The sequence below is a fragment of the Pan paniscus genome, chromosome 2 (assembly GCF_029289425.2).
Source record: "Pan paniscus chromosome 2, NHGRI_mPanPan1-v2.0_pri, whole genome shotgun sequence".
Classification (NCBI taxonomy): Eukaryota; Metazoa; Chordata; class Mammalia; order Primates; family Hominidae; genus Pan; species Pan paniscus.
Genome location: NC_085926.1, coordinates 137394508 through 137417261, shown reverse-complemented (window position 1 = coordinate 137417261; position 22754 = coordinate 137394508). Strand labels below are relative to the sequence as shown.

Below are 22754 nucleotides of genomic sequence, written 5' to 3'. Positions count from 1 at the left end.
CTAATTCACATTTCCCTGACTCCTAATAAGTTTGCATACCATTTCACATATTTGTTAGAATTTTGAGTTTTACCTTCTGTGCTTGTAGTAGATATTATTAATATTCATTTGTTGGTTTGGATATTGCAACTGCTTTCTCTCATTCTGTTATAAATTAGCCTTCTCAGTAGTATCCTTTGTTGAACAGAAATCCTTAATTTTCTTTTAGAATATTAGAAATTTCTTTACTATTATATTTGGAATGTTAGAAATTTTTCTATTTTTTTCCAGAAACTCTTAATTTATATGTAATAAATATAATTTTTTGCGTGATAGTTTGTGCTTCTGAAGTTTTGTTTAAGAAGTCTTTCCTTCTTAGGTACAGAAATAATCTCCTACATCTTCTTAAAATGTTGTAGTTTTACCATTCACAGTTAGGTCTTTAATTCACATAGAATGCACCTTTGTATGTGGTGTTGGCAAGATATCTGGTCTTATTTCTCTCTGTATAATGAACCAGTTTGCTCACTCTCTGTTCCTCTCCCATTGAATCATAGTGGCACTTTCACTGTACACTAACTTCCCACATACACAGTGGTCTGTCTCTGAACTCTGTATTTTGCTCCACTGGTCTGTTTATCTAAACTTGTGTCAATATCATTGTGTATTTATTACTTTGGCTTTGTAGTATATCTTAATATCTGGTAAGATAAATCCCCATCCTTCACTGTTCTTTATAAAGACTTAGCTATACATGGACTTTTATTCCTCCATATGAATTTTAGAGAGAATTTATCATATTCCCAAAAACATCTACATGGAATTTCATTTGGGAATACATTGAGTTTATAGATGAATTTGTGGGCAATATAAATCTTTGCAATGTTAAGTTATCCAATCCAAGGGCATAGACTGTCTCCCCCTTTATTCAATCATCTTCTGTGTCCTTTAATGGCAGTTGTAAGATTTCTCCTTAGAGATTATTGTGTGTTTTTGCTTCTATTAATTCCTAGACTCTTTGTAGATTTCTTGCCCTTATGAATAATTTCTCCCTCTTTTATTATATTTCCTAGTAAGTTATGGGTTGCATAAGGCAATACTATTGATTTTTGTAGGTTGCTCTTATATCTGGCAAACTTTCTGAATTCTCTTATCAGTTCTAATGGATTGGGTGTTGATTGTGATTTTTCCTAGGTAAATGATTATACCACCTCAAATAATGACAGCTTTAAGTCTTCACTTCCAACCCTAACCACCTCTTACGTAAAACAATCTAGGACAGAGAGAGGAAAAAGAAAAGCTTCCAGATTTATTTAACAAACCAGTACAGTATTCATACCCCAAACAGACAAGATAGTCTCAAATTTTAAAATGATATATTAGCCTTATTCATATACATGTAAATATTCTAAATAAATATAACCAAATATAATCACAAAGCACATTTAAAAATATGCCATAAACAATGGTGTTAATTCCTAGAAGGTAAGGAAGATTCAATGTGATTTATTATATTAATATGTTAAAGGAGAAAATCATACAATGCTGAACATCTATTATTGATACTAACTTAAAAATGAATGCTGAGTAAAATAGATATGGATGGCTGACTTCTTAACAAGATACATTAGACTAAAAACTAACAAATCGGTCTTATCGTAAAAACACTACTAAAAGTATTTCCACTAAAATCAAGAAAAAAACAGGCTGGGCAAGGTGGCTCACACCTGTAATCCCCAGCACTTTGGGAAGCCGAGGCAGGCGGATCACCTCAGGTCAGCAGTTCGAGACCAGCCTGGCCAATATGGTGAAACCCTGTCTCTACTAAAAATACAAAATTTAGCCAGGCATGGTGGCACACACCTGTAATCCCAGCTACTTGTGGGGCGGAGGCAGAAGAATTGCTTGAACTCGGGAGGTGTAGTTTAAAGTGAGCCAAGACAGCGCCAATGCACTCCAGCCTGGGTGACAGAGCAAGACTCCACCTCAAAAAAAAAAAAAGAAGAAGAAAACAAAAATTTCCACTGTCATCAGTATTATTAACTACGTTTTTGGAAGGTTTAGCCATTGCATTTAGACAATCAAAAGCAATAAAAGTATAAAAATCGGAAATAAAAAGAAAAAACTATCAATATCTGTAGATGATGCAAATGCATACATAGATAGTAGTCTCATGAGGCCGTCTGCTCCTCAAAACTAAAAAGAGTTCTGGAAATCCTCACTCATTATACTGATATGATCTGAAAGTTGCTTAAGTGTTTCCAAGTCAGATACCTCTACCTAAGAATCAATGCTTTGAAGGGTCAGTATTTGAAGTAACCTTTTCCATAAGACTCTGAGCCTGTCCTTCTTTGTTGAAGACACCAACCCCAGCCTGTAGCTAATAGGAGAAACTTCAATAAGCATTAGAGTAAAACAAAAACCACTCATGAATGACAGAGCTATAATTATTTTATTAATTTTCAAGTGTAAAAGGACTGATGAGAATGTATAATAAAAATAATGCAAGAACAATGCAACAAGGAAAGTTGGTTGTTTGATTGGTGGCATGCAAAACAAAGATAATAAAGCCATTCACCTGAAAAAAATGTAAACAAATATCTCCTAGGGTAATGATTAAGTCTACTTTTTAAGAAATTAGTGAATGTCATATCCACTTTATAAAACTAGATGAGTATATTTTATAGAGGAAAAATTATTGAGCTACAACATACAATAATCCTTAGATTTAGCATGTAAATAGCATACCAAGAATATCAAGAAAAGAGATTCAGTAAGTCTGGAGTAGGGCTTAGACTTCTCTATTTCTATAAAACTTTGTGAGTATATCTGTGCATTGAGAACCACTGGCCTAAAATTATTTGATTCAAGCTTTTTAAAAAATGAAAAAAGGCTGTGGCCAATTAATATTTTAAACAACAATTGAAATGCACTATTGCTCAATATCATCAGGTAAAACACTACTAAGACTCAGACAAATATAGGAAAATTCAACAGAACTACTTTATAAGACTTTTTGATCAGTGTTTTCCTTAAAATTGAAACATATACAGAAAGCAAGGCATTGATGAATACCTCATAAGGCATAAAGTTTCTAAAATATTTATATTAATAGCATCTGACCTATGCAAATTTAATCTAGGGAACACAAGACAGATCTTCTGATGTGACAACTCTTCCATGCAACCCACAAAAGCTAATCATTTCCAGTATCTCTTTTTATAAAGTAAAAGAACAAATCTTTTTGATTTTCTAGGAATCCTCTGGGAAATCTCAAAAACTGTTTTAGGTATAAAAGATGTCCTGCAAGTTTTATTTTATTTTCTTCTATATTTCAGGTCTGATTTTAGAAAGGCAAAAATCAAAAAAGCTGTCAAAGATTTGGACACTTGATTAAGATAGGTTCATGAGTGCCTGAGAAATAGTATTTGGTTTCCTATTAAAGTGACAATAAGACATTTAAAAATGAATATACAAGGTAACATGGTTGTAAAGAACCCTACATGAAAGAAAAAACTTACTTTCATAAATAAGGGACATTTTTTCCTCTTCCTCTTCCTCTTCCTCCTTCTTCTCCCCTGCACACCCCCACTCCTCGGCCTCCCCCTCCTCTTTTTTTTTTCTTCTTCTCGTTTTTCTACTTTTTCATAGATAAGAGCATAAAGTTAACATACAGAATGTACAACTATTCAGGTGAGTCACAGAATCTTTGCTTTCTAGGCAGATTAACAGAAAGTAAATAGGGCAACCAACTATCCTGGTTTCTCTAGGAATGTTTTGGTTTTAGCGCCAAAAATTTCACATCCAGGAAACCCTGTGGTTCAAGGCAAATCAGGAAGGTTGGTTACCATAGAAAGAATAACCATTCACATTGTAGGAAAAGACAATCAGTAAATCAAGGAACCAAGCCCATCAAGACTGAGTGAATTTTGTAGAAGTTTTAACACATTTAGTAGCTTAAATACTAAGCTTTAACTTTGAAGTTTTAGCCTTTATTATGCTCTTTCATACTCTGGTGACACTTTTATTCTAATGCAGATATCAGGGGGTCCAGAAGTTTAAAACTAATTTTATAATAGTATGAAGCTCTTATTTATGATCACATGCTATACATTCATCATTGCCATCTTTAAATAAATGAATAAATGGATATTTTAAATATTTCCCAGTTTTGATTTTTAATATACTAAATATAAATAGTTGTAATCACATATACAAAAGCTCTTTGAGGTCCTCAATAAGTGTGAAGTAATCTGAAGAACAAAAATTCCAAGAACTGCTGCTTATGGAAAAACAAAAGCATATTCTCAGTTGCATTTTTCTGTCACTATTGTTCCCAGTGTGGTTGTAACCACTCATATTAATTATAACTTTTAACTGAAGTAATTAACTTCTATTTCACAGAAAAGACAAGAAAGTGGATAATTAACATCTTTCTGTCATCTCAAAGCATTTAGCAGATTAACAAAATTCATAATACAACTTTTTGTAGTCTCATGCATCCCTGTGTAGCAAAAGTGAGCACATTTATTAACATGACTCATTGTTACAGCTTCTCTAACATACAAAAATAAGTAAAATTATTCTTAATAATATATGTGTCAGTGTCCTATCCTACTTAGAAAGTAACTAGATATCTATTGATTACATATTAATTTATTTAATATCGATATAAGGCTTAAGTTACCTAGAGATCTTAAAAATTATCTTCAACATGACATACGATAAAACACAATTACTGTTGAAATAAAAAGTGTGTCAGAATAAGGATTCACTTCACTTAGACATAAATTTACATTTTTTACAATCTTAAACATTACATAAAAGTAATGTTAGCTTATTTGATCAGTTAAAAAATAATAAGAAAAACATACCCAGGTAAAATAAGCTGTTTGCTTATATTATGCTTAATAGTGATAAGTCAGAAAAGACAAAGCTGTTTTTATTAAACTCACATTGGTAAACTAGTCATTTGCCAAATATTTGCTTAATTATGTGAATTCAGATTCTTAAAAGGTTTCTGAGTTAGCTTCAGGAAGAACCAATTGTAGCACATTTTTATAGCACATTAAAGTATTAGAAATTTAATTAGCTTATGTTTTAGGGATTTTATATAGGCATTTATATATTCTATTAACCAATCAGAACAAATATCCTTTAACTTAAAAGACTTTGTAATCTTATTTACTTACACCCTCCAGAAATAGGAATATATATACACACATTGAGAGGTAAATGCCTTTCCAAATTACAGACAGAAAGCTCATAGCTTCAATTCTACAATTTTAGCCACAGGTCAAGTAACACAAGAGACACAGAAATTTAAAACAAAAAGCAAATTTAAAGACCCTTACCAATCCAGATATCAAAGAGATATTCTCCTTCCTAGTGGCCATGCAATTTCTAATTGATTTGTTTCAAAACAGACATTCAAATGAACAGAAAACAAATTAAAAAGACTAACAAACCAGATTCTCTGTCATCTCTTACCCAACAACGAACAGGTATCTATCATCTATCTACACAGATCACCAAATAGCCAGATCATAAGGCCAAACTCCCAGTAATTGCTGTCACCAATGAAGTATAACCTACTGGCTGGAAAAGAATCAAAAACAAAACACAAAATTAACTGATAGGAAAAAAATTCCTGAGAATATAGAGCTGGCAAAGTTAAAGTTCTATTGCCACTTGGGATTCACCTTAAGGAGCCAAGAAAAAATGTGTCTTGACATAAGCTGCTCATAAAGTATACTTCTGTGGGCACAAGAATAAAGATGGTTTAAATCCACAAAAGCAAAGAAAGTGAAAAAAAAAAAAAAAGAAACAGGTAAGTGACAGGAAAACTTGGCTCTGATCAGGAGAACTTATTGTGCATCTCAGCAGGAACTCCAAAATTGTTAAAAGATATTTTTTTCCAAAGGTACAGTCAGAACTCTCATATAAATATAAAATGAATACTTGACAAATATTTTTAATTAACTCATTAATTAATGGGGGAACCAGTTAGATGTTACAATTGATTCAAATGAGGATTTGACTTGAAGAGATTTACATTCCCTACTGGAGAAAACCTCTTTGCATTGTGGTCAGGATTTAAATAAAATACCTATAGATTGAAAATATTTATATTATGCTCAGTTCCACAAGTTAACTTGTCTTTTTACAGAATTGGGAAATAGCTTACTCAAAGACAGCCAGAGGCAGAGAGAACCTGAATGAATGAGCTAGACAGAACACTCACTAATATTTTTTTACCCATTGAAAAATGTTCCAGAGCTATTCACAAAAGAATACAGATGGCATAAATCCACAAAATGAAATAAAGTGAAAAAGAAGAAACAGCAGATAAGTGATGGGAAACTTGGAAAAGTGGTTGGATGAGTAGTAACTGACTGAGTAGAGTAAGTAAATGGAAATGCAAGTGTCAAAAAGGATTACGACAATGAGAAGCCATCCAGTTTCCCCACAGAACGCCTGAGAGGCTCAGAAGTCAGAAGCACCAAATGTCCTAGAAGGCAGGGATTAAGACTAACAGCAGGAGAGTCAATAAAATACTTATAAAAGAAACAAAGGCCAAGCACAATGTTCACCTGTAATCCCAGCACTTTGGGAGGCCAAGGCAGGTGGATTGTTTGAGGCCAGGAGTTCCAGCCCAACCTGGCAAACATGGCAAAACCCCGTATCTACTAAAAATACAAAAATTAGCCAGGCATGGTGGTGCATGCCTGTAATCCCAGCTACTCAGGAGGCTGAGACACAAAATTCGCTTGAACCTGGGAGGCAGAGGTTGCAGTGAGCTGAGATTGTGCCACTGTACTCCAGCCTAAGCACAGAGCAAGACTCTGTCTCAAAAATAAATTAATTAATTAAATAAAATAAAATTCCAGATTTTTACCTCTGTCCCATCAAAAAAAATTGACTATGCCTGCCCAACTCTATCAAAAAATACAGGTTTACTTTCTAGGAAATTATTCCAGTCGACTTCTGTATTCTAAGACACCAAGCATAGCACAGCCTCCTTGAGTTGAGATGCAACCTAAACAGAAGGACTACTGTAAGAGGATGAAGGGCTCCAGGATGATATCTTTAAAAAAAAAACAAAAACAAACAAACAAAAATTCTTATTCAATGTGCTTGATTCTAGTCAAAGATGTGTATTAAGTTGAAACACATAAAATTGAAAATATTCAACTATTTTGGGCCTACAGAAACTACCAATCTACCAATTTGAAGCAAACAAAAACCTGAGGCTATTGTTAACTCCAGGAAAAACAAAGAGTTGACAGGAATGGAAATCTAATCACAGTAAATTATTCAGCTAAACTACAAATAACATTTAAATAGTCAAAATAATATAAATACTGAATGTTGACCTACCCCAAAATTAAATAATACATATAGAGAGCCAATAGAAGGCATAAGTATATATGAGGGAAAGGAAGGAGGAACTATTATAAAAGAGATAAATCTTCAACATCCATTGACAGAAGTCAATAGAAAATGTCTAAAATTGATATAATAAAAAAAGTAATATAAGCATATTATTTAGAAGTTGGAGGTACGTGCCAGAGAAACAGCTAAGAGAGATGAAAACAGTTGTTTCTGGGAAGCAGGAGCTCAGTGAGTAGAAGTGAGATGAAGGACTTCCACTTTATTATAAGCCTTATATACTTTGACTTTTGTAATAACTGTACGCATTGTTTGGGGGAAAATAAAACTATTTTTAAAGTATAATACAGAAAGCTAAAAAGCAACAGGAAACTGAGGGAAATACTTCTTTTTTTTTCTTTTTCTCTTTTTTTTTTTAACAGCAGCACTTTTATTTCTACTTACACAATGACGGGTTGCTGGGGACTGATGTTCTCACATAACAGTAGAAAACCAAAATTCATTGTCATCTCTTTAAAGAATCCAGAATTGCATACAAAAAAAAAAAACCTTACATAAATTAAAAGGATAAATACATTTACAGGTATAAATGCAAACTACTTCCAACTCAAGGCAAGTAACAGTCCATGGTGTTCTAGCAGGAAAACATCAGCTAAGAAAGAAAACTGGGTCCTATGGCTTGGACTTTTCCAACCCTGACAGACCAGCAGGACAGAAACAATTAGTTCAGGAGCCCATGCGAGCCTCTAGAGAAATTCCAGAACACCCGGCCATGACACATTAATACCCTGCACAGATCAGAGACTGCTGGCCACACAGACTCACCAAGCCACAGACTTGTCTTCCACAAGCATGTTCTTACCTCAGCCATGAAGTGACCAAACCACATGTATGTACTAAGGGTTGAAATCAAAGATATGTACAGGGTATTAAACAAATACCAAGGGGAACAGTTAACTTGAATACAAGGTCAAAATCAGCAACAAGTTCTACAATCCAGTGCTTATATCAGACACAAGCTTCAAGGACAATTTCTTTGTGAAGGCTATTCCAGTTTTGTGAGGCTAGCATGAGGTGTATGCATTTGCCAAGGGCAAATTTATACTTCTGAATTAACCCATGCAGCAAATGCTACACATCTGTTCACAGTCCATTTAGAAGCATTTGTGGTGGACGACGGAGGGGCCCAACTCATCATACTCCTGCTTGCTAATCCACATCTGCTGGAAGGTGGACAGTGAGGCCAGGATGGAGCCACCAATCCACACTGAGTACTTGCACTCGGGGGGCATGATGATCTTGATCTTCATGGAGCTGGGTGCCAGGGCGGTAATCTCTTTCTGCATCCTGTCGGCAATGCCCAGATACATGGTGGTGCCACTGGACAGCACCGTTTTGGCATACAGTTCTTTGCAGATGTCCACATCACACTTCATGATGGAGTTGAAGGTGGTCTCTTGGATGCCACAAGATTCCATGCCCTGGAAGGCTGAAACAGTGCCTCCGGTACCAGAACCACTCATTGCCGATGGTGATGACCTGGCCATCAGGCACCTCGTAGCTCTTCTCCAGAGAGGAGGAGGATGTGCCAGTGGCCATCTTGTGCTCGAAGTCCAGGGCAATATTGCACAGCTTCTCCTTGATGTCACACACAATCTCCTGCTCAGCCATGGTGGTGAAACGGTAGCTGCACTCCATGAGGATCTTCATGAAGTAGTCAGTCAGGTCCCAGCCAGCCAGGTCCAGATGCAGGATGGCATGGGGGAGGGTGTAGCCCTCATAGATGGGTACCGTGTGGGTGACCCCATCTCCAGAATCCATGGCAATGCCAGTGGTATGCCCAGAGGTGTAGAGGGACAGCACAGCTTGGATGGCCATGTACATGGCCAGGGTGTTGAAGACCTCAAACATGATCTGAGTCATCTCTCTGTTGGCCTTGGTCATCAGCACAAGGGGGGGGCTTGGTCATCAGCACAAGGTACTCTTCTGGGGCCACATGCAGCTTGTTGTAGAAGGTGTGGTGCCAGATCTTCTCCATGTCATCCCACCTCATTGGTGATGATGTCATGCTTGATGGAGTACTTCAGGGTCAGGATGCTGTGCTTGGTCTGGGCCTCATCGCCCACATAGGAATCCTTCTGGCTCATGCCCACCATGACACCATGGTGCCAGGGGCACCTGACAATGGAAGGGAACATGGCTCGGGAAGCGTCGCCCCAGCAAAGCCAGCTTTGTACATGCTGGAGCCAATGTCAATGAAAAGCATGGTGATTTCTTCTTCCATTGTAACCGGCAGAGGAGGGGGGTGGCAGAGTGGTGGGAGAACAGAGTCCATGGGCTGGTGGCAGTGACTGAGACCCTGAGGGAAATATTTCTAACAGTTATACAATAAGATGAATTTCCTTAATTGTATTAGTCCGTTCTCACATTGCTATATAAAGAACTACCTGAGACTGGACAATTTATAAATAAAAGAGGTTTAATTGGCTCACAGTTTACAGGCTGTACAGGAAGCATGGCTGGGGAGGCCTCAGGAGACTTAGAATCATGGCAGAAGGCAAAGGGGAAGCAGGCACATCTTACATGGCCAGAGAAGGAGGAAGAGAGCAAAGTGGGAGGTGCTACACTTTTAAACAACCAAATCTCGTGAGAACTCATTCACTAGCATGAGAACAGCAAGGGGGAAATCTGCCCCTATGATCCAATCACCTCCCACCAGACCCCTCCTCCAACACTGGGGATTACAATTCGACATGAGATTTGAGTGGGGACACAAACCTAAATCATATCATTAATATATAACAAGTTTTAAAAATCAATTTAAAAGAGGCTAAAACAACCCGATTTAAAATGAACAAAGGACAAGAAAAGGCAGCTCACAAAAAAAGAAAAATGGTTCACAAATATTTGGAAATATTCTTAATTGTACTTATAATCAAAGAAATTCACATTAAAACAATAAAGTACATTTTTACAAACCTATCTGTTTGGCAGACAGATTTAAATCGTATTGATAATCTCAGGGTTGCCAAGTATGTGACAAAATAAAAACTCTCATTCACTGGAACAACCTACATGAAAACCACTTTGACATTTTCTATAACGTGCACAAAAATATATGTTCAAGATATAACAGAATAGCACTGTTTGTAATTACAAGTAATAGAAAGCAACCCAAATAACCTGTGCCTATGAATTGGATGGCTAAATTAATCATGGTACCTTCAAGCACTGGGATACTATGCAGCAGTCAGAATGAAGAAGCTTTCTCTGTACTGATATGGAAAGTTTGCCAAGATACATTAAGTAGAACAGGATTGGAGGAGGTGGCCCAAGATAGTTGAACAGAACCCTCCATTGATTGTCTCTACTGCAGGAACACCAAAATTGAACAACTATCCACACAAGAAAGCACCTTCATAAGAACCAAAAATCAGGTGAGTGATGACAGTACTTAGTTTTAACATCCTACCAAGGAAAGAGGCACTGAAGAGCGTAGAAAAGATGGTCTTGAGTTGTCTACACCACTCATCCGCCATTCTCCAGCAGTACCTTGTGGTGCTGAGAGAGTCCGTGTGTTTGGAGGAGGAAGAGTGAAGTAATTGTGAAACTTTGCATTGGAACTCAGTGCTGCCCTGTCACAGCCAAAAGCAACACAGGACAGAATTCAGCAGGTTCCCATGGAAGAGCATTTGGATCAGCCCTAGCCAGAAGGAAATAATCCATTCCAGCAGTTGGAAACTAAGTTCCAGCTAGCCCCACCACTGTAGGCTAAAGTGCTCTGGAATCCTAAATAAACTTAAAAGGCAGTCTCAGACATAAAGTCTACCATTCCTGGGCAAGTCCTGATGCTGGGCTGGGCTTGGAGCCGGTGGACTTGCAGTGCATGCAACCCAGTGAGACACCACCTGGGGCAGCCAAGGGAGTGCTTGCATGACCCCTCCCCCAACTCCAGGCAGCACAGCTTGCAGCTCCAGCAGAAACTCCTTTTGCTTAAGGGCAGAAGAGGGGAGAATGAAGAGGACATTTGTCTTGCAAATTGGATACCTGCTCAGCTACAGTCTAATAGGGTAACAGGGCAGAGTTCTGAAGCCTCCATTCTAGGACCTAGTTTCCAGGCAACATTTCTAGACCCACCTTGGGCCAGAAAGTAACCTCCTCCCCTGAAGGGAAGGACCCAGAATTCATCACCTGGTGAATAAAGAGCCCTTGGTCCTTGAATAAACATTAGCAGCAGCCAGGCAGTAGTTGCCACAAGCCTTGCATGAGACCCAGTACCATGTTGGCTTCAGGTGTGACCCAGCACATTCTCAGCTGTGGTGGCCACAGGAAGGTAATCCTGCTTGAGGAAGAAAGAGGGAAGAGTAAAAAGAACTTTGTCTTACAACTTGGATACCAGCTCAGCCACAGTAAAATAAAGCACCAAGTAGATTTCTAAAGTTCCCAATTCCAGACCCTACTAGCTCCTGGATGGCATTTGCAGACCTACCCTGGGTCAGAAGGGAACCCACTGCCCTGAAGGGAAAGAGCTCAGGCCTGGCAGGATTCACCACCTCCCGGTGACTAAAGAGCTCTTGGACCTTGAATAAACATCAGGTAGCCAGGCAACAGTCACAACAGGCCTTAGACAAGACCCAGTACTATGCTGGCTTCAGTAATGACCCAACACAGGTGCAGTGATGGTGGTCTTTGGAGTGCTTGTGTCACTCCTCCCCAGCTCCAGGCAGCTCAGCAGAAAGAGAGAAAGAGAGACTTCATTTGTTTGTTTGTTTGAGGGAGAGTGAGGGAAGAAAACAAGAGGCTCTGGCTGGTAATCCAAAAAATTCTCTCAGATCTTACTTAAGGCCACCAAGGCAGTATTTCTACCAGTCTGTAAGAGTCACAGCATTACTGGACTTAGCATGCCTCCTAATGCAGTTATGGCTGCAGTGACCAAAGACTTAGATCACAATACTCAATTCTCTTTGAATACTTGGGAAACTTTATCAAGAAGGACAGGTGCAAACAAGCCCAGACTTTGAAGATTAGAATAAATACCTAACTCTTCAATGCCCAGACATTGATAAACATCCACAAATATCAAGATCATCCCAGAAAATATGATCTCACCAAATAAACTGAATAAGGCACCAGTGAACAATTTCAGAGTGACAGAGATAAGTGACCTTTCAGACAGAGAATTCGAAACAGCTGTTGTGAAAAAGCTAAGCAAAATTCAATATAACATAAAGAATTGAAAATCCTATCAGATAAACTTAATAAGAGAATGAAATAATTTTTTAAAAGTCAAGCAGAGATTCTAAAGCTGAAATATTCAACTGACAAATTGAAGAATGCCTCAGAGTCTCTCAACAGCAAAATTGATCAGGCAGAAGAAAGAATTAGTGTGCTTGAAGACAGGCTATTTGAAAATACAGAGGCAGGAGAGACAAAAGAAAAAAAGAATAAAAAGAATAAAGTACACCTACAAGATCTATAAAATAGTGCCCAGATGGCAAATCTAAGAGTAATTGGCCTTAAAGAGGAGGTAGAGAGAGAGGGATAATGGTAGAAAATTTATTCAATAAGATAATAATGAAAACTTTCCAAACCTGCAGAAAGATATCAATATTCAAATACAAGAAAGTTATAGGATGCCAAGCAGATTTAACCCAAATAAGACTACATCAAGACATTTAATAATCAAACTCCCAAAGATGAAGGATAAAGAGGGGATCCTAAAAGTAGCTAGAGAAAAGAAACAAATACCATACTATGGCGCTCTGGTACACCTGGCAGTAGACTTTTCAGTGGAAAGTTTATAGGCTAGGAGAGAGTGTCATCATAAATTTACAGAGCTGAAAAAAACCCTTTTATTTTAAAGTAGTATATCCAACAAAAATATTCTTCAAACAAGAAAGAGACATAAAGACTTTCCCAGATGAACAAAAGCTGAGGGGTTTTATTAACATCAGATTTGATGTTAAAAAAAATACCAGAAAGAGTTCTTCAATCTGAAATAAAATGACATTAACAAGCAATAAGAAATCATCTGAAGGTACAAAACTCACTGGTAATAGTAAATACACAGAAAACTACAAGATATTATAACACTGTAATCATGGTGTGTAAAGTACTCATATCTTAAGTAGAAAGCCAAAAAGATGAACCAATCAAAAATAATAACTACAACAACTTTTTAAGACATAGTATACTAAGACATAAATAGAAACAACAAAAAGTTAAAAGGCGGGGGTAATGAAGTTAAGCATTTTTATTAGTTTTTTGTTTGCTTGTTTTTTACAATCAAGAGTTGTCATCAGTTTAAAATGATGGGTTATAAGATGTTATTTGCAAGCTTCATAGTAGCCTCAAATCAAAAACCTACAACAGATACACAAGAAATAAAAAGCAAGAAATAGAAACACATGACCATAGAAAATTACTTTCACAAAAAGGAAGACAGGAAGGAAGGAAGAAAGAAGACTACAAAACAACCAGAAAACAAATAACAAAATGACAGGAGTAAGTCTTTACTTATCAATAATAACACTGAATGCAAATGTACTAAACTCTTCGATCAAAAGACAGAGTGGCTGAATAGATTAAAAAACAAGATTTTATGATCTGTTTCCTGCAATAAACATACTTCATCTATAAGACACAGATACACAGATAGACTGAAAATAAAGGGATGGAAAAAGATATTCCATGGAAATGAAAACCAAAAAAGCAGGAGTAGCTATATTTATATCAGACAGAATAGATCTCAAGACAAAAACTATAAAAAGAGACAAAGAAGGTTATTATATAATGATAAAGAGGTCAATTCAGCAAGAAGACATAACAATTTTAAATATGTATGCACCTAACATTGGAGTACCTAGATACATAAAGCAAATATTATTAGAGCTAAAGAGAAATACATTCCAATACAATAATAGCTGGAGACTTCAACACCCTACCTTCAGCATTGGACAGATCATTCAGACAGAAAAAATCAACAAAGAAGCATCAGACTTAACCTGCACTATACACCAAATGGACCTAATAGATATTTATAGAACATTTCATACTATGGCTGCAGAATACACATTCTTCTCCTCAGCACATGGATTGTTCTCAAGGATTGATCATATGTTAGGTCACAAAACAAGTGTTTAAAAACTCAAAAAAATTGAAATCATATCAAGTATCTTCTCTCACCACAAGGGAATAAAACTAGAAATCAATAGCAAGAGGAACTCTGGAAACTCTACAAACACATGGAAATTAAAGAATATGCTCCTGAATGACCAGTGGATCAATGAAGAAATTAAAAGAGGCTTAAAAATATCTTGAAACAAATGAAAATGGAAACACAGTACAGCAAAACCTATGGGATACAGCAAAAGCAGTACTAAGAGGAAAACTTATAGTAATAAGCACCTATATCAAAAAAGTAGGAAAAACTTAAACAACAAATGATGCATTTTAAAGAACTAGAAAAGCAAGAGCAAATCAAACCTAAAATTAGTAGAAGAGAAATAATAAAGATCAGAGCAGAAATAAATGAATGAGAAGGTCCTAGCCAGAGCAATCAGGCAAGAGAATGAAATAAAAGGCATCCAAATTGGAATAGGAAGTCAAGCTATCTCTGCTTGCCAATGATATAATCATATACCTGGAAAACCTAAAGACTCCTCCAAAAGACTCGTAGATTTGATGAACAAATTCAGTAAAGTCTCAGATTACAAAATCAATGTATACAAATAAGTAGCACTGCTATACACCAACAACAACCAAACTGAAAATCAAATCAAGAACTCAATCTCATTTATAATAGCTGCAAAAATTAAAATAAAATACCTAAGAATATACTTAACCAAGTAGGTGAGAGATCTCTACAAGCAGAATTACAAAACTGCTGAAAGAAATCATAGATATGATACAAACAAATGGAGACACATCCCATGCTCATGAATTGGAAGAATCAATATCATGAAAATGACCATACTGCCCAAAGCAATCTACAGATTCAATGCAATTCCTATCAAACTACCAATATTATTTTTCACAGAATTAGAAAAAAAAAATCCTAAAATTCATATGGAACCAAATAAGAGCCCAAATAATTAAAACAATCCTAAGGAAAAAGATCAAATAGGGACCATCACATTACCTAAGTTCAACTTATACTACAAGATTATAGTAATCGAACAGCATGGTTCTGATATAAAAATAGATAATTTAGACCAACGAAACAGAATAGAGAACCCAGAAATAAAACCTAGTATTTACAACCAACTGATATTCAACAAAGAATACAAAAACATAAATTGAGGAAAAGACACCCTATTCAATAAATGGTGCTGGGAACACTGGATAGCCACATGTAGGAGAATGAAACTGGATGCCTATCTCTCACTATATACAAAAATCAAATCAAGATGGATCAAAGACTTAAGTAAAATACCTGAAACCATAAACATTCTAGAAGAAAACTTAGAGAAAACTCTTCTGGACATTAGCCTAGGTAAAGAATTTATTACTAAGACCACAAAAGTAAATGCAACAAAAACAAAAATAAATAAATGAGACCTGATTAAACTAAAAAGCTTCTGCACAGCAAAATAAATAATTATCAGAGTAAACAGACAACCCACAGAATGGGAGAAAATATGTGCAAGCTATGCATCCAGAAAGGAATATCCATAATCTACAAGGACCATGGAATACTATGCAGCCATAAAAAATGATGAGTTCATGTCCTTTGTAGGGACATGGATGAAATTGGAAATCATCATTCTCAGTAAACTATCGCAAGAACAAAAAACCAAACACCACATATTCTCACTCATAGGTGGGAATTGAACAATGAGAACACATGGACACAGGAAGGGGAACATCACACTCTGGGGACTGTTGTGGGGTGTGGAGATGGGGGAAGGATAGCATTGGGAGATATACCTAATGCTAGATGACGAGTTAGTGGGCACAGCGCACCAGCATGTCACATGTATACATATGTAACTAACCTGCACATTGTGCACATGTACCCTAAAACTTAAAGTATAATAATAATAAAAAATAATAATAATTCACTTATTTAAAAAAAGCGGCAAGAAAAAAAAAGTAATCCCATCAAAAATGGGCAAATGACAAGACGTTTCTCAAAAGAAGATACACAAATAGCCAACAAACATATGAAAAAATGCTCAACATCACTAGTCATCAGGGGAATGCAAATTAAAACCACAATGGTATATCACCTTACTCCAGCCAAAATGGCCATTATTAAAAAGTCAAAAAAAGCAATAGATGTTGGAATAGAGGTGGTGAAAAGGGAATGTTTATGCACTGCTGGTGGGAATGTAAGTTAGTACAAACTCTATGGAAAAAAGTATGGAGATTTCTTAAAGAACTAAAAGTAATCCATTAATAGATCCAGCAGTCCCACTACTGGGTATTTCCCCAAAGGAAAAGAAGTCATCATATCCAAAAGATACCTATACACGTATGTTTATCACAGTACAACTCACAATTGCAAAGATATAGAACCAACCTAACTGCCCATCAACCAATGAGTGGATAAAGAAAATGTGGTATGTGTATATGTATGTATGTATGTGTGTGTATATGTGTGTATATATATATAAAACGCCCTGGAATACTACTCAGCCTTAAAAAGAATGAAAGCTCTCTTTTGCAGCAACTTAGATGGAGCTGGAGGCCATTATTCTAAGTGAAGTAACTCAAGAATGGAAAACCAAATACGGTATGTTCTCACCTATCAGTGGGAGCTAAGCTATAGGTATGCAAAGGCATACTGAGTGGTATAATGAACTTGAGACTCAGAAATGGGGAGGGTGGGAGTGGGGTGAAGGATAAGAAACTACATATTGGGTGCAATGTACACTACTCAGGTGATGGGTGCAGTAAAATCTCAGACTTCACCACTATACAATTCATCTATGTAAACAAAAACCACTTGTATTCCAAAATCTATTGAAATTATATATTTTTGAAAAAATAGAAAGGAAAAGAAATACAAGTGTTAGTGAACTGAAGAAATAAGAGTTTCATACATTGCTAGCAGAAATGTAAAAAGGTGTAGTCACTTGGAAACATTTAGAAGTTCCTTAAAAAGTTAAATACAGAACTATTTCTATATCAGCAATTCCACTGCTAGGTATACACCCAAGAGATATTAAAACATAGGACCACAAAAAAAACTTGCAATTAAATGTTTATAGCAGCATTATTTCTAGGAGACAAAAGTAGAAACCCAATGTTCATCAACAAATGAATGGATAAACAAACTGTGTTATATAGATACAATGGAATATTATTCAGCTATAAAAAGGAACTAAGTACTGACATATGCTGCAACTTGAACCTTGAAAACATTATGCTAAGCAAGAGAAGCTCGACGTAAAAAGACATATACTGTATGGTTTGCTTTTTGATCCAGAATAGGTAAATCCATAGAAATGAAAGCAGATTGGAGGTTACCAGAGGATGGGGAGAGGGAGGAATGGGGAGTGACTATGTATGGCTGTTTTGTGAAGTGATAAAAAAGCTTTCAAATTAGAGCTGGTGTTTATACAATATTACGAATACACTAAATATCACCATATTGTACTTTAAAATGGTTCATTGTATATTATATAAATTTCCCCACAATTAAAAAAAACTTTATATAGAAAAATATAGAGCTCATTTTTTAAAGAGATATATTTCAGGAATTAATTTTTAGCCTTTTCCAAAATTGTTCTTTTAAAGTTACTTACCAAATAACTAACTTATTTATTGAGCCCCTGCTACACATTCGGTATGCTTTTTCTTCCTACTCCAATGGCATTCAAATTTGGACTCTTCTCTTGATGCTCTAACATTGAAAATAACCTATCCCTTATAAGAAAAAAAAGAAATAAATGAATGAAATGAAAAAAATACAAAAGATCAATGAAATAAAAAGTCATTTTTTGAAAAGATAAATAAAATCAACAAACCTTTATGCAGACTAAGAAAAAAAGATCCAAATAAGTAAAATCAGAGATGAAAAAGGAGACATTACAACTGATACCACAGAAATTCAAAGGATCGTTAGAAACTACTATGAGTAACTATATGCCAATAAATTTGAAAACCTAGAGGAAGTGAATAAATTCCTGGACACACACACCTACCAAGATTGAACCATGAAGAAATTCAAAACCTGATACACCAATAACAAGTAACGAGATTGAAGCCATAATAAAAAGTCTCAGCAAAATAATGCCTAGGACCTGATGGCTTCACTGCTGAATTCTACCAAACATTTAAAGAAGAAACAGTATCAATTCTAGTCAAACTATTCCAAAAAATAAAGGAGGAAGGAATACTTCCAAACCCATTCTATGCGGCCAGTATTATCCCGATACCAAAACCAGACAAAGACCCGTCAAAAAAAGAAAACTACAAGTCAACGTCTCTGATAAACATTGATGCAAAAATTCTCAACGTGATACTAGCAAACCAAATTCAACAACACATTAAAAGGATCATTCATCATGACCAAGTGGGATTTATACCAGGGATGCAAGAGATAGTTTCACATATGCAAATAAATCAATGTGATATATCATATCAACAGAATGAAGGACAAAAACTATATGATCATTTCAGTTGATCCTGAAAAAGCATTTGATAAAGTTCAACATCCTTTCATGATAAAAAAGAAAAACCTCAAAAACCTGGGTATAGAAGGAACATACCTCAACACAATGAAAGCCATATATGACAAACCCTCAGCTAATATCATACTGAATCAGGAAAAACTGAAAGCTTTTCCTCTGAGATCTAGATCAAGATAAGGATGCCCACTGTCACCACTGTTATTCAACATAGTACTAGAAGTCCTAGATAGAGCAATCAGGCAAGAGAAAGAAAGAAAGGGCATCTAAATTGGAAAGGAAAAAGATAAATTATCCTTGTATTTATATCCAGGATATATATCCTTGTAAGTATATCCTTTGGTATACTTTGTATATACTTTGATATACCTATATGATATATATCCTTTACTAGTATTTATATCCTTTTACAAGGATATCCAAATTATCTTTGTAAAATATCCAGATGGTATTTTCTTATATTTAGGAAAATCTAAAGACTCCACAAAAAATCTACTAGAACTAATAAACAAATTCAGTAAAGTTCCAGGATGCAAAATTGACATACTAAAATCAGTAGTATTCATACATGCCAATGGCAAACAACCTGGAAAAGAAATCAAAAAACTAATCCCATTTACATAGCCATAAATAAAATAAAATGGCTAGGAATAAACTTAACCAAAGAAGTAAAAGATCTCTACAATAAAAACTATACAGCACTGATGCAAGAAATGGAAGAGAACACCGAAGAATGGAAAAATATTCCATGTTCATGAATAGGAAGAATCAATATTGTTAAAATGTCCATGCTATAATACCTAAAGCAATCTTCAGATTCAATGCCATCCCAAATGTACTATAAACTATTGACGTTCTTCACAAAATACTACTGACATTCAAAATACTAATGACATTCTTCACAAAAATAAAAAAAAAAAATCTGAAAATTTAAATGAACCACAAAAGATCCAGAATAGCCAAAACCATCCTGAGCAGAAAGAACAAAACTGGAGGAATCACATTACCTCCCTTCGAATTATACTACAGAGCTATAATAAATGGTACTGGCATAAAAACAGACACATAGACCAATGAACAGAATAGAGAACCCAGAAACAAATCCCTACATCTACAGTGAGCTCATTTTCAGCAAAAGGGCCAAGAACACACATTGGAGAAAGAACAGTCTCTTCAATAAATGGCACTGTAGAAACTGGATATCCATATGCAGGGGAATGAAACTAGACTCATCTCTCACCATATACAAAAATCAAATAAAATGGATTAAAGACTTAAATCTAAGACCTCAAACTATGAAACCACTATAAGAAAACTTTGGGGAAAATCTTCAGGACATTGGCCTGGGCAAAGATTTCTTGAGTAGTACTCCACAAACACAGGCAACAAAAGCAAAAAAGGGCAAGTGAGATCATATCAAGTTAAAAAGCTTCTGCATAGCAAAGAAAACAGTCAACAAAGTGAAGAGACAACCCACAGAATGAAAGAAAATATTTGCAAACTATCCATCTGACAAATGATTAATAACCAGAATGTATAAGGAGCTCAAACAATTCAATAGGACAAAAATCTGATAATCTGATTTTAAAATGGGCAAAAGATTTGAATAGATATTTCCCAAAAGAAGTTACACAAATGACAAACAGGTATATGAAAAGGTGCTCAACGTCATTGACCATCAGAGAAATGCTAATCAAAACTACAATGAGATAGCGTCTCACCCCAATTAAAATGGCTTGTATCCAAAAGACAGGCAATAGGCTGGTGAGGATGTGGAGAAAAGGGAACCCTGATACACTGTTAGTAGGAATGTAAATTTGTACATTCACTATGGAGAACAGTATAGAGGTTCCTCAAAAAGCTAAAAATAGAGCTATTATACAATCCAGCAATCCCACTGCTAGGTATATAACCAAAAGAAAGGAAATCAGTATATCAAAGAGACACTTGCACTTTCATGTTTATTGCAGCACTAGCCACAATAGCCAAGATTTGGAATCAACCCAAGTGTCCATCAACAGACGAATGGATAAAGAAAATATGGTACATATACACAATGGAGTACTATTCAGCCATAGAGAGATCAAGATCCTGTCATTTGCAACAACATGAATGGAACTGGAGGACATCACGTTAAGTGAAATAAGCCAGGCACAGAAAGACAAGCTTTACATGCTCTCACTTATTTGTGGGAGCTAGAAATTAAAACATTTGGACTCATGGAAATGGAGAGTATTACAGAATAATCATTACCAGAGACTGGGAAGAGTAGTGGGGAGGGGGAGTGGGGATGGTTAATGGGTACAAAAAAGATTACATAAAATTGAGTATTTTATAAAAGCACAACAGGGTGATTAAAGTCAACAACAGTTTATAGAATATTTTAAAATAACCAAAAGAGTATAACTGGAGTGTTTGTAACACAAAGAAAGGATAAATTCTTGAGGTGATAGATACCCCCATTTGCCCTGATGTGATTATTATGCATTGTATGCCTATATCAAAATACCTCCTGTTTGTACCCATAAAAATTATGTACCCATAAAAAATTTATGTACCCATAAAAATTATGTACCTATAAAAAACTATGTACCCATAAAAATTAAAAATAATTATTTTTCAAAAAGATACTATTAAGTAAAAAAAATGAGGATTCAAGTTTGTTGTATTCTACTTTTTGGATAAAAAGACAAGGGAAAATATATCTTTATATTTGATTTTATAAAGAAACTCTGGAAAGATACACAAGAAATTAATACAAATGGTTTCCTGTTTAACAGTAGCAATAGTGGAAAATGAACATGAGTGAACCAGACTTTTCATTGTATATCTATTGCTTGAATTTCTAACTATGTGAATGTTATTACATTAATACCTGCTTTAAAATGCAATGAAATGTGAATAAACAAATAAACAAGAATGAAGTAGATCATATGTACTGATTTGCAAAGATTTCCATAATATGTCAAATGAAAATGCCATACATTCCTTAGGTCTAGTGGAAAGAAAAGTCAGGGAATCTCAAGTTTCACTGGATGGGACTGCCAAGGGCATTCCAAGGATCCTTGGTAGAGAGGCAGGAACAGCTCCCTTGGGAAGAGGTGGTTTGGATTGACCACTGCCAGCTTACTACCTACTCTCAACTGTTGGGGGAGGTTGGAGAGGACAAGGGGATTGCAAAGGGCCCCTTCTTGGACCAGAGCAATTTGAGTCCTTGTGGCCATGGGAGGGATGAGGATTTGTGATCCCCCTGTTCTCCTGTTCTGCCTTCTTAAGAAGGGGCACAATTTACATGAAAAATTAAGACTAGACCCAGCCCTACCTAGTGGCTGAAGGAACTCCAAGACACACTTTCCCCTGGGGCCTCCATGTGAGGACAAATCTAATGGAGCATCTAGTTCTCCTACTGAGAACATTCAATTAAGCTAGATGTGCAAGTCACAGGGGCATTGCCCAGGAGTGGAAACCTGTGTACAAGCTGAGCAAACATTCCAGCCAATGGCCCTTTGCCTGCTAAGGGAATGCCTTCTTACATCAAGAGGAAGAAGAAAGCAGGACAGAGCTCGGCGAGCCTGGGTGGGCCTGGGCCTGGGCCAGAGAGAGACTGCTTGCCTGAAGGGAGCCAGCCCAGGAGCCCAGCTGCTGCAGTCAGATGCTCCCAAGGACAGCAGGTAAATTCCTGAGAGTCCTTGCTGTGCTCACTCTTAACTGACTGATTTATCTCAGAATCAAGCTTCTAGGGAGACC

General features: G+C 36.1%; 1 long non-coding RNA gene and 1 pseudogene across 1 annotated transcript in view; both read right to left on the bottom strand.

Moving 5' to 3' along the window:
• The window catches only part of LOC100986620 (uncharacterized), a 213015-nt gene that overhangs the window by 99506 nt on the left and 90755 nt on the right, over positions 1-22754 (bottom strand). The gene's annotated exons all lie outside the window — the stretch shown is intronic.
• On the bottom strand, positions 1325-9751 carry LOC129397449 (actin, cytoplasmic 2-like; annotated as a pseudogene).